Source organism: Pleurodeles waltl, chromosome 5 (assembly GCF_031143425.1).
Source record: "Pleurodeles waltl isolate 20211129_DDA chromosome 5, aPleWal1.hap1.20221129, whole genome shotgun sequence".
Taxonomy (NCBI): Eukaryota; Metazoa; Chordata; class Amphibia; order Caudata; family Salamandridae; genus Pleurodeles; species Pleurodeles waltl.
In genome coordinates, this window is record NC_090444.1 from 1,632,836,713 (window position 1) to 1,632,846,641 (window position 9,929).

The following is a 9,929-nucleotide window of genomic DNA, read 5'->3' on the forward strand; positions in this document are numbered from 1 at the left end:
TGGCGGTTCTGGACTGTTCATCGGTGCTTTGCCATGGCGGTTCTGGACTGTTCAGCGGTGCTTTGCCATGGCGGTCTCTGGACTCTTCAGCGGTGCTTTGCCATGGCGGTTCTGGACTCTTCAGCGGTGCTTTGCCATGGCGGTTCTGGACTGTTCAGTGGTGCTTTGCCATGGCGGTTCTGGACTCTTCAGCGGTGCTTTGCCATGGCGGTTCTGGACTGTTCAGCGGTGCTTTGCCAGGGCGGTCTCTGGACTGGGCATTGGTGTGTGGCATGACGTTCTCTGGACTGGGCATTGGTGTGTGGCATGACATTCCCTCATTGCCCAGCGGGGCTGTGGCAGCCGGGGCCCACCTGGGCACTGACTTCGGCGGTGGTCTCCTGACCAGTGACGATATTTGGGCCCTCCTGGGCACTGACTCCGGCGGTGGCGATGGTCTCCTGACCAGTGACGATACTTGGGCCCTCCTGGGCACTGACTCTGGCGGTGGTCTCCTGACCAGTGACGATACTTGGGCCCTCCTGGGCACTGACTCCGGCGGTAGTCTCCTGACCAGTGACGATACTTGGGCCCTCCTGGGCACTGACTCCGGCGGTGGTCTCCTGACCAGTGACGATACTTGGGCCCTCCTGGGCACTGACTCCGGCGGTGGTCTCCTGACCAGTGACAATACTTGGGCCTTCCTGGGCACTGACTCCGGCGGTGGCGGTGGTCTCCTGACCAGTGACGATACTTGGGCCCTCCTGGGCACTGACTCTGGCGGTGGTCTCCTGACCAGTGACGACGGTGCTGGCGGTGGCGTCCCGACCGCCGGGAAGGATGCCACCCTTCTCCGCCGTGCTGCTCACACTAGGCTGTGCAGACTTCCTCTGGCCCTTCCCCACCTTTGGAGGAGTCACAGCTGACTCTGCAATCCCCCTGGAACCCCTGTGAGTTGTTTTGCCACCAGGAGTCTTCACAGGGTCCCGTCGGCCACTTTCCAATTTCAGAGGCTTTACAGGGAGTGGGCTGCCAGTGCCTTGGCTCCGGGTCACACTGCCAGTCCTGGTGGCCGGTGCACTCCACACACCTTGAACAGGCACCACTGGTATTGGAGGCTTTTTGGCTGAGGCGCTACGATGGGACTGATGAATTGGGGGGGGGGGCAAAAAGGTAAACTTTACACAGGGACAGTTTCTGACGAACACTGGGATGGGTAGTTGGAGGGGGTCTGGGAGTGGAGGAAGAGGAGGTGGTTGTAGGAGGTGTCACTTTAGGTGTTTTGGGTGCAGGTACTGGAGGCTGTCGTGAGGTGGATGGATGTTGGGTGTGTGGGTGCCCGCGTTTGTGTACTTTGGGAGGGGGCGTCACAGACACACTGGGAGAGGACACAGGGGACGTGTAAATGGGAGTGGAGGTGGTGAGTGCAGGTGAGCGGGGTGTGGTGCTGGGTGTTCTGGTGCGAGTCCTGGTGCCTGTAGATGTAGTGCATGCAGGTGTGAGTGTAGACGAGACTGGGAGGGAGGAGGGAGACGACGAGGAGGGGGACACAGTGGAGGCAGTGGATGTTGCTGGGTCTGCACGTGGGTGATGCTTGCGTGTGTGCCTGTGGGTTGTGTGATGCCTATGTTTGCCTGAGCTACTTTTGTGTGTAGAGGTGTGTACATGCTGGTCTGATGGTGTGCTTGGGATAGGCTGGGGTACAGGGGATTGGGTCTGGGTGGAGGAGGTTGTAGGGGGCAGGCTAGACACAGGGACAATGGCTGCCATCAGTGCTGAGGCCAGAGATTGCAGGGTTCGCTGAAGGGCAGCCTGACCAGAATGAATGCCCTCCAGGAATGCATTACTGTGTTGCAACTCCCTTTCTACACCCTGGATGGCATTCACAATGGTAGACTGCCCAACAGTGAGGGACCTGAGGAGGTCAATGGCCTCCTCACTGAGGGTAGCAGCGGTGACTGGGGCAGGGCCTGAGGTGCCTGGGGCGAAGGTGATGCCCACCCTCCTGGGTGAGCGGGCACGGGGCGAACGCTGAGGGGCTGCTGGGAGGGCGGTGCTGGTAGGGGAGGTGGCGGCTGTACCTGTAGAAGTGGGGCGCACAGATGGTGCCGCCACCACAAGGGAGCTCCCATCGGCGGACGAGTCCGTGTCGCTGGTTGGTGATCCGGTGGCCGACGTGAAGCTCCCCTCGCCCTCCGTCCAACTGGTGCATTCAGAGTCCGTGGTGTGGCCCTCCAAGGCCATGTGGGATGCAGCTCCCTCGTGCTCCGGTGCTACTGTACCTCCGCCTGATGATGCTGATGCACAAAAAAACATGGAGAGCACAAAAAGGGGAGGGGGGGAAGACAGAAGAAAGACAGGTTGAGTGCATGGCATACCGCGACCGTTGACGAACACTACAGACACAGCAGCCCCCTGCACTACGCCGTGCTCCTGGCCTCTACAGATGCAATTCCTGGGATCTGGCCTACATAGCTATGGTGGACCTCTGCACACATGGATGCCACAGGGGCATCTATACCTGTACTTGGCACTCTACTGTGGCAGGGTAGGGAGCCACATGGCCTGCATTACGGAGGGGCCTAGTCTACCTATGTCTGCCTGGCCTAGGTACACCCACAGGACTCCTCCCCCACCCAGACCCCTCCACTGCGCGCAAAGTCCACAGAATGATGTTGTACTCACCCCCTTGTGTCTGCTGTGATGCCCGCAAGCGCCCATCCAACTCAGGGTAGGCCACCGCCAGGATCCGGAACATCAGGGGGGTCATGGGGCGACGGGCACCCCTCCCACGTTGGGAGGCCATCCCCAGCTGAGCCTCCGCCGTCTTCTTGCTCCAGCGGCGAATGTCCTCCCATCGTTTACGGCAGTGGGTGCCCCGTCTCTGGTGGACCCCCAGGGTCCGGACGTCCTTGGCGATGGCACGCCAAATGTCCTTCTTCTGGTGGGCGCTGACCTACATGACATGCACAAGGGAAGAAGAGAAGCCATTAACAACTGCACCGTAGAGTAGCGTGTACTGGGGGAGGACCCCGTCTACCAGTTTCTCCAACTCCTGAGCAGTGAAGGCAGGGGCCCTTTCCCCAGACGCAGCAGCCATCGTCGCTTCCAGACCGAGGTCATAGCAGCACTTGCAGTGTAGGTCCTCTCCTGTCGAAGATCAGGTATCTAGTGATTGAACAGATAGAAAATGGCGGTGACGTCCGTGGCGGTGCGTATCATCACCGCTGGCGCACTTCCTCATTGGCTCCTGGGACCCATAGGGTCCAATGTTAACCAATGCAGCATTGCGCCGCGGTCTACGACCGCCTACCGCGACGGTGTGCAACGCCAACGCAGTTACCCCACAATCCCATTGTCCCTGTTTAGAGGTCAGGCAGCCGCCATTTCAGGGGCCCACATGGCTCCATTTACTTCTGCGTCACACATAGCTAGGCCTACACTCAACACACATACAGGAAGGGTTTTGTGTTTGGTGATGTGTTCTGTGTAACTGTGGGTACATACCTGGAAAAAAGTTGACTCGATCCTCGCTGTTGTCCTTCCTAGGCGCCGTCAGCTGGGACAATTGAGAAGATGGCGGAATCCTCCGGTGTACCGACCGCTGGTAGACCTGTTGACAATGGAGGAGCGACATTTAATCGTCACCTACAGGTTTGACCGTGCCACTATCCAGGAACTATGTACCCAGCTGTAGCCAGACCTGATGTCACCAATCCGCCATCCCACTTTAATCCCCCCTGACGTGCAGGTGCTGTCAGTGCTCCATTTCCTTGCAAGTGGGTCTTTTCAGACAACAGTGGCCATGGCATCAGGGATGTCCCAGCCTCTGTTTTCCAACGTGCTGTCCAGAGTGTTGTATGCCCTGCTGAAACACGTAAGGAGATACATCATATTCCCTGAGGTGGAAGATTTGGCTACAGTGAAAGGTGACTTCTATGCCCTTGGACATATCCCCAACGTCATAGGTGCTATTGATGGGACCCATGTGGCTTTGGTCCCCCCCCACAGGAGTGAACAGGTGTACAGGAACCGGAAGAGTTATCATTCCATGAATGTACAGATGGTCTGTTTGGCAGACCAGTACATCTCGCAGGTAAATGCTATGTTTCCTGGCTCAGTGCATGACGCATACATCCTGCGGAATAGCAGCATCCCTGATGTGATGGGTCAACTCCAGAGGCACTGTGTGTGGCTATTAGGGGACTCTGGTTACGCCAACCTTTCCTGGCTATTGACCCCAGTGAGGAATCCCAGGACCAGGGCAGAGGAACGCTACAATGAGGCCCATGGGCGGGCTAGGAGGGTGATCGAACGCCTCCTGAAGGCCAGGTTCAGGTGCCTCCATATGACAGGTGGTTCCCTATTCTACTCACCGAAGAAGGTGTGCCAGATCATCATCGCCTGCTCAATGCATCACAATCTTGCTTTGCGATGCCAGGTGCCTTTTCTGCAGGAGGATGGTCCTGATGACGGTGTTGTGGCAGCTGTGGAGCCTGTGGACAGTGATGAGGAGGAAGCTGAGGAAGAAGACAACAACAACAGGGAGTCAGTCATACAGCAATATTTCCAGTGACACACAGGTGAGAACATTTTCATTTTTAACATTAAATTCACTGTCACACGTCTTACTCTATCCAGTGTGTAATTTAATGGGATTATTTGGTAACTGAGTTGTTCCTTTCCATTACGGTTTCACAGGTGTGGTTACCAACGTGTGTCATCTGCATGCATCCTTCAAGGACTTGTGATGTGTGACATTGGTATGTTGCCCTAACAACTAAAAAATCATTTTGACACTGTTATTGATCATACATTTTACAAAATCATAGACTGACTCCAGAATGTTTTGTGGTTCAAGGGTGTTCATTTAAGTGCTCAAAAATGGAGGGGGGGTGTAAAATGGTGATGGGTGATGGTGGAGGAATGTCCATGGCAGAGTCCAGTCTATTAGTCTCACAGGTGCACTGCCCATCTGGGCATAGGAAGTGGAGCTGGGGCAGTTAAAGTATGGACAGGGTAACAAAGTGGGATGGTGGGGGGGCAATCAGGGTGGTCTCATTTGCTGGCGGGTGTCTTGCCATCTTGCTCTGTCCTGTTCCTGGATCTCAGGGACCGCTTGCGTGGAGTTGTCCGTCTGCAGGGGGTGGGGTGCCGGTGTGGTGGTCCTGTGGCGGGGCGTCCTGTCCACTAGCGCCGGCGGAGGTGGTGGGATGTTCATCCTTCTGGCTAGTGTCAGGGGCCCCTTGGAGTGCCACGTTGTCCCTCAAGGTCTGCTGTATGTCCTTCAGCACCCCTACGATGGTGCCCAAGGCGGAGCTGATGGTCCTGAGCTCCTCCCTGAAGCCCAAATACTGTTCCTCCTGCAGGCGCTTGGTCTCCTGAAAATTGATCAGGACCGTCGCCATCGTCTCCTGTGAGTGGTGGTATGCTCCCATGATGGAGGATAGGGCTTCGTGGAGAGTGGGTTCCCTTGACCTGTCCGCCCCCTGTCGCACAGCAGCCCTCCCAGTTCCCCTGTGTTCCTGTGCCTCCGTCCCCTGGACCGCATGCCCACCACCACTGCCCCCAGGTCCCTGTTGTTGGGTTGGTGGGTTATCCTGGGTTCCCTGTAGTGGTGGACACACAGCTGACCTGTCCTGGGTACGGAGGTTTGGGCCCGCTGGGTGAGTGCTGTGCTGGTGTTACCAGAGGGTGGAAGGTCAGTGTTGGGCTGTGCCTGTGCAAGGGGAACCGACTGTCCCGAGGCTCACGACGGTCCGGGCTGGTCATCAGGCTCCAGTAGGGCAGAGCTGCTATCGTCACTGTGTGCCTCTTCTGTGGGTGGAGTGGAGATGTCTGGACCCTCCGGTGTGGTGACGGTCCTTCTTGATCCTGTAGGGGCATAAGGGCATGATTATTGCATGTGTGTGTGTCATGGTGTGCAATGGGTGGGTGAGCGTGTACCCCAGTGCTAGCATTCCTGTGTGGGGGCTTCTGTGATGATGGTTAGGGGGTTGTTCTGGGTATGTGCAGTGAGCATGCTTTGGTGAGGGGTGACCATGCTTAGTTGTGTCATGCAGGGCTTGTTGTTGGGATGTGTGGTTTGTGTTCTTAGTACGTTAGTGTGGAGTTGGAGTGATAGGGGAGGGTGTGAGGGTGGGGGTGTGTGATAGCATGCTGGTAGGGTGGGTGATCTGATAGTTAAGATTTGACTTACCAGTGTCCATTCCTCCACCGACTCCTCCGAGGCCCTCTGGATGCATGATGGTCAAGACTTGCTCCTCCCATGTTGTTAGTTGTGGGGGAGGGGGTCGGGGTCCGCCGCCAGTCCGCTGTACCGCGATGTTGTGCCTGGAGACCGCTGAATGCACCTTCCCCCGTAGGTCGTTCCACCTCTTCCTGATGTCCTCCCGATTTCTTGGGTGTTGTCCCACTGCATTGACCCTGTCGACTATTCTGCGCCATAGCTCCATCTTCATGGCTATGGAGGTGTGCTGCACCTGTGAGCCAAATAGCTGTGGCTCTACCCGTAGGATTTCCTCCACCATGACCCTGAGCTCCTCCTCAGAAAAGCGGGGGTGTCTTTGGCATGCCATGGGGTGGTGTGTGTGATGTGTGAGGTGGTGTATGTGGTGATGAGTGTAGTGATGTGTAGTGGTGTATGGTGTTTTGTGCGTGGATGTTGTGTGGGTGATGGTCTTGTGTGCCTCTGTGTGGTGGTATTGTCTATTCTGTGCTCGCTCTCGGGCCTTCTTTCTGTATTTTTGGTCGTAGGGGTTTGTGGATGATGTGGGTGTGTGTTTTATATTGTGTTGGGTGTGTGGGAGTGGTGTGCGTATGTGTTTCAGGTGTGTGTATTTAGAATTGTCCAATGTGGCGGTGTTTTGTAGAAGTGTGTGTATTTTGAGCGCGGCGGTGTGTACCGCCAATGGAATACTGCAGTTGAAAGACCGCCACATGGATTCGTGTGTCGTAAAAGCATGGGTGTGTTTCTGTTGGCGTGGAGGTGGAGGTTTTGTTTTCGCCACTTTAGCACTGACCTTTGGTGTGGCGGACTTGTGTGGGTGTCTGAGTTTCGGCGGATTCCGAGATGTGTGTCATAATAGCTGTGGCGGAATTCCGCGTCCGCGGCGGTCTATTGGCAGTCTTCTGCACGGCGGTAAGCAGCTTTTACCGCAAATATTGTAATGACCCCCCAAATGTTTACCTGTGAGCACCCTCTAGTAGCATGGCACAGAGCAGTCAGGCTAAACTAAAGAGGCACTGTGTTAAGTATTTCTGCTCACACACAGTAACACAGTGAAAACCGCACAACATGGACTCCTCACCCATTTAGAAAAATAGCCAATATTTATCTGAGTCAAACAAGACCAAAACGAAAAAGATCTAACATACACAAGTCAAGTTATGAATTTTCAAAGGCTAAATCAAAATGCAGTGCTTACAAAACAATAGCTCTGACCAGGGCTATCTGTTTGGGCTAGACCGGGGCAAATCCAAAAGTTCAGTCTGACCCCAATGGAGCACGGGCTGTTTAAGGAGTCATGCAGACCCGCTGACAGTGCCTTTGTTGCATTGATGCTCGGTGATAATGCGCTGATCCAGAGGGGAGGATGCATTGCATTTCCAGGGGATGTGCCTTTTCCTGATCAGACAATGTGGTTGATGCGTCGATGTCCAGAAGCGATGAGTACTGGTTCTGCTGCGTTGGTGCTGTGTCGACCATGCCGAGGCTGCATTTTAAGTTGAGGTTGTTGCATTGTGTATTCAGCAAGCAGTGTCCATGGCTTCGATGCAGGCAGCAGCAAAGCAGTGTTTCTGCAGTGGGATGCTTCGGTTCCAAGTGATGCCCCGATGTGGTTGCGTCGGTTCTTGTGTTGCAGCACCACACTCACCTCTAAGGACCCAGAACTGGATTTGGCACCACTTGGCAGAGCATAACTCACAGCAGGGGAGTCCATGTGCTGGCAGCAAGATGCAGGTGGCGTCTTTGATCTCACTGAGACTTCAGATACAGGAGGCAAGCTCGATCAGGCCCTTGTAGAAACTTTAGATTGCAGGATGTAGAGAGTTAGATCCAGTCCTCTCACTCCCAGGCACGAAATAGTAGGCAGCAAGCAAACTCAAAGTGGCAGTCCCTCCTGACAGCACAGCGGTCATTCTTCCTGGGAGAATGTTCTCAGTCCATAAGTGTTCTGAGTATATGGTGTCAGAGGCCCAGTACTTATACCTAAAACAGCCTTTGATGTAGGGGTAACGTCAAAAGAATTTTCTCAACTGTGCAAGGATCCCTTTCAATCCAGCCCTGGCTCCAGACTACCAGTATGGAGTAATCAGCCCTTTGAGTGACGGTGGGCACATCTTATTCAGATGTAAGTGTGAACTGCCTCTCTTTCTCCCTGCCTAGGACCACTATCAGTATGCAGATGAATGCAGATGTATCTCCTTTTCCACCCAGCCCTTCCTGTTTGTGGCTTTCTGGGAAGAATGCACAAATGTAGCTGTCCCCTAAACCCAGATGTGTATTTGGAAACAGGCTAAGGCACAGAATGGTTAAAGTAAGAAAATGCCACTGTGAGAAAAGGTCTCTTTTGTCATGGTTACCCCCCACTTTTTACCTGGAATTCTATGTAGTCTCAAAATTGTTAGTGCCCAGGGCCCCTGCTAACCAGGTTCCCTGGGCCAGATCTCTTTCCCTAAAACTGTTGTTATGCATTAGCACAATTGGTAACACATTTAACAGCCACTATAAGTCCCAAGTAAATGGTACTTAGATACCCAGGGAATGGGGTACTGAGGGTAGCCCCCTGAGGGCAGCAGCACAAATTGTGACACCCTCAAGGGCCATGCATCCAGATACACCCAGCACTGCCATTGCAGGCTGAGTGTACCGATGCAATCTTCAAATGCGGACTCGATATGGCACACAGCCTGTGTGCCCTGTGTGCCCTGTCCACTATACACTGCATACACTATAGGTAGGTCATCCCTCTGGCAGCCCTTCCAGCCCAAAGGCAGGGTGCACTATACTGTATGTGTGGGCATAAATGCATGAGCAGTATACCCCTACTGTGTCCCTGCCAAACCTGGCACATAATTAGTGAACAGAGCAGCCATTTTAATACATGTGCTGGACACTGGCCAGTACGAGTTTCACAGCTACATGATGGCTACTCTAAACCCTGGGTTGTTTGGTATCAAAGAACTCAGAATGATAACCCCAAGCTGGTACCAGCATTGGAGTTAACCCAAAATGTACCCAGGGGACACCTTAGAGGTGCCCCCTGAAAAAGCTAACTACCCTGGCATGGTTGCTGGCCATTCACAAACATGCCTGGCACCACCAGACAAGATTCTGGAATCCTGGGGTGAGAGATCCTGCTCTCTGGGTCCCAGAACAAAGCCCTTCCTGGGTGGAGGTGCAAACACACCATCCCTCAGGAATGTGCACTGCAAGCTTCAAAGGACTTACCACACCTTGAAATTCGACCCCAAGCTTGCTGCTAGCAGCAGATGGCCACCCCCCTTGCATACCCCCACTTTTGGTGGGAGCAATGGTGAGAAACCACACATAGGACAGGAGGAGTGGTCAGTCCCAGCTTGCACCACCCCTAAGGTGTTGCATGCAAGGTGAACCCTCCATTTCATTTCCATCTGTCTTGCATGAAGGAAAATAGCCACTCAGGTGTGGGGAAGTGACCTCTGCCCACAGGAAGTGGTCACTTAGTGGGTGTAGCCACCCTAAGGTAGATGACCCATTGGTCACTACTAGGTACTGTGGGAAAATGCCTCTCATGGCATGGTTACTCCCTAACATTTTGCCTTTTGTTGATGCTAGTTTTGATTGAAAATGTAATGGGACCCTGCTAACCAGGCCCCATCACCAGTGTTCTTTCCCTAAACTGTACCTTTGTCTACACAATTGGCACAGCCCTGGCACACAGATAAGTCCCTTGTAACTGGTAACC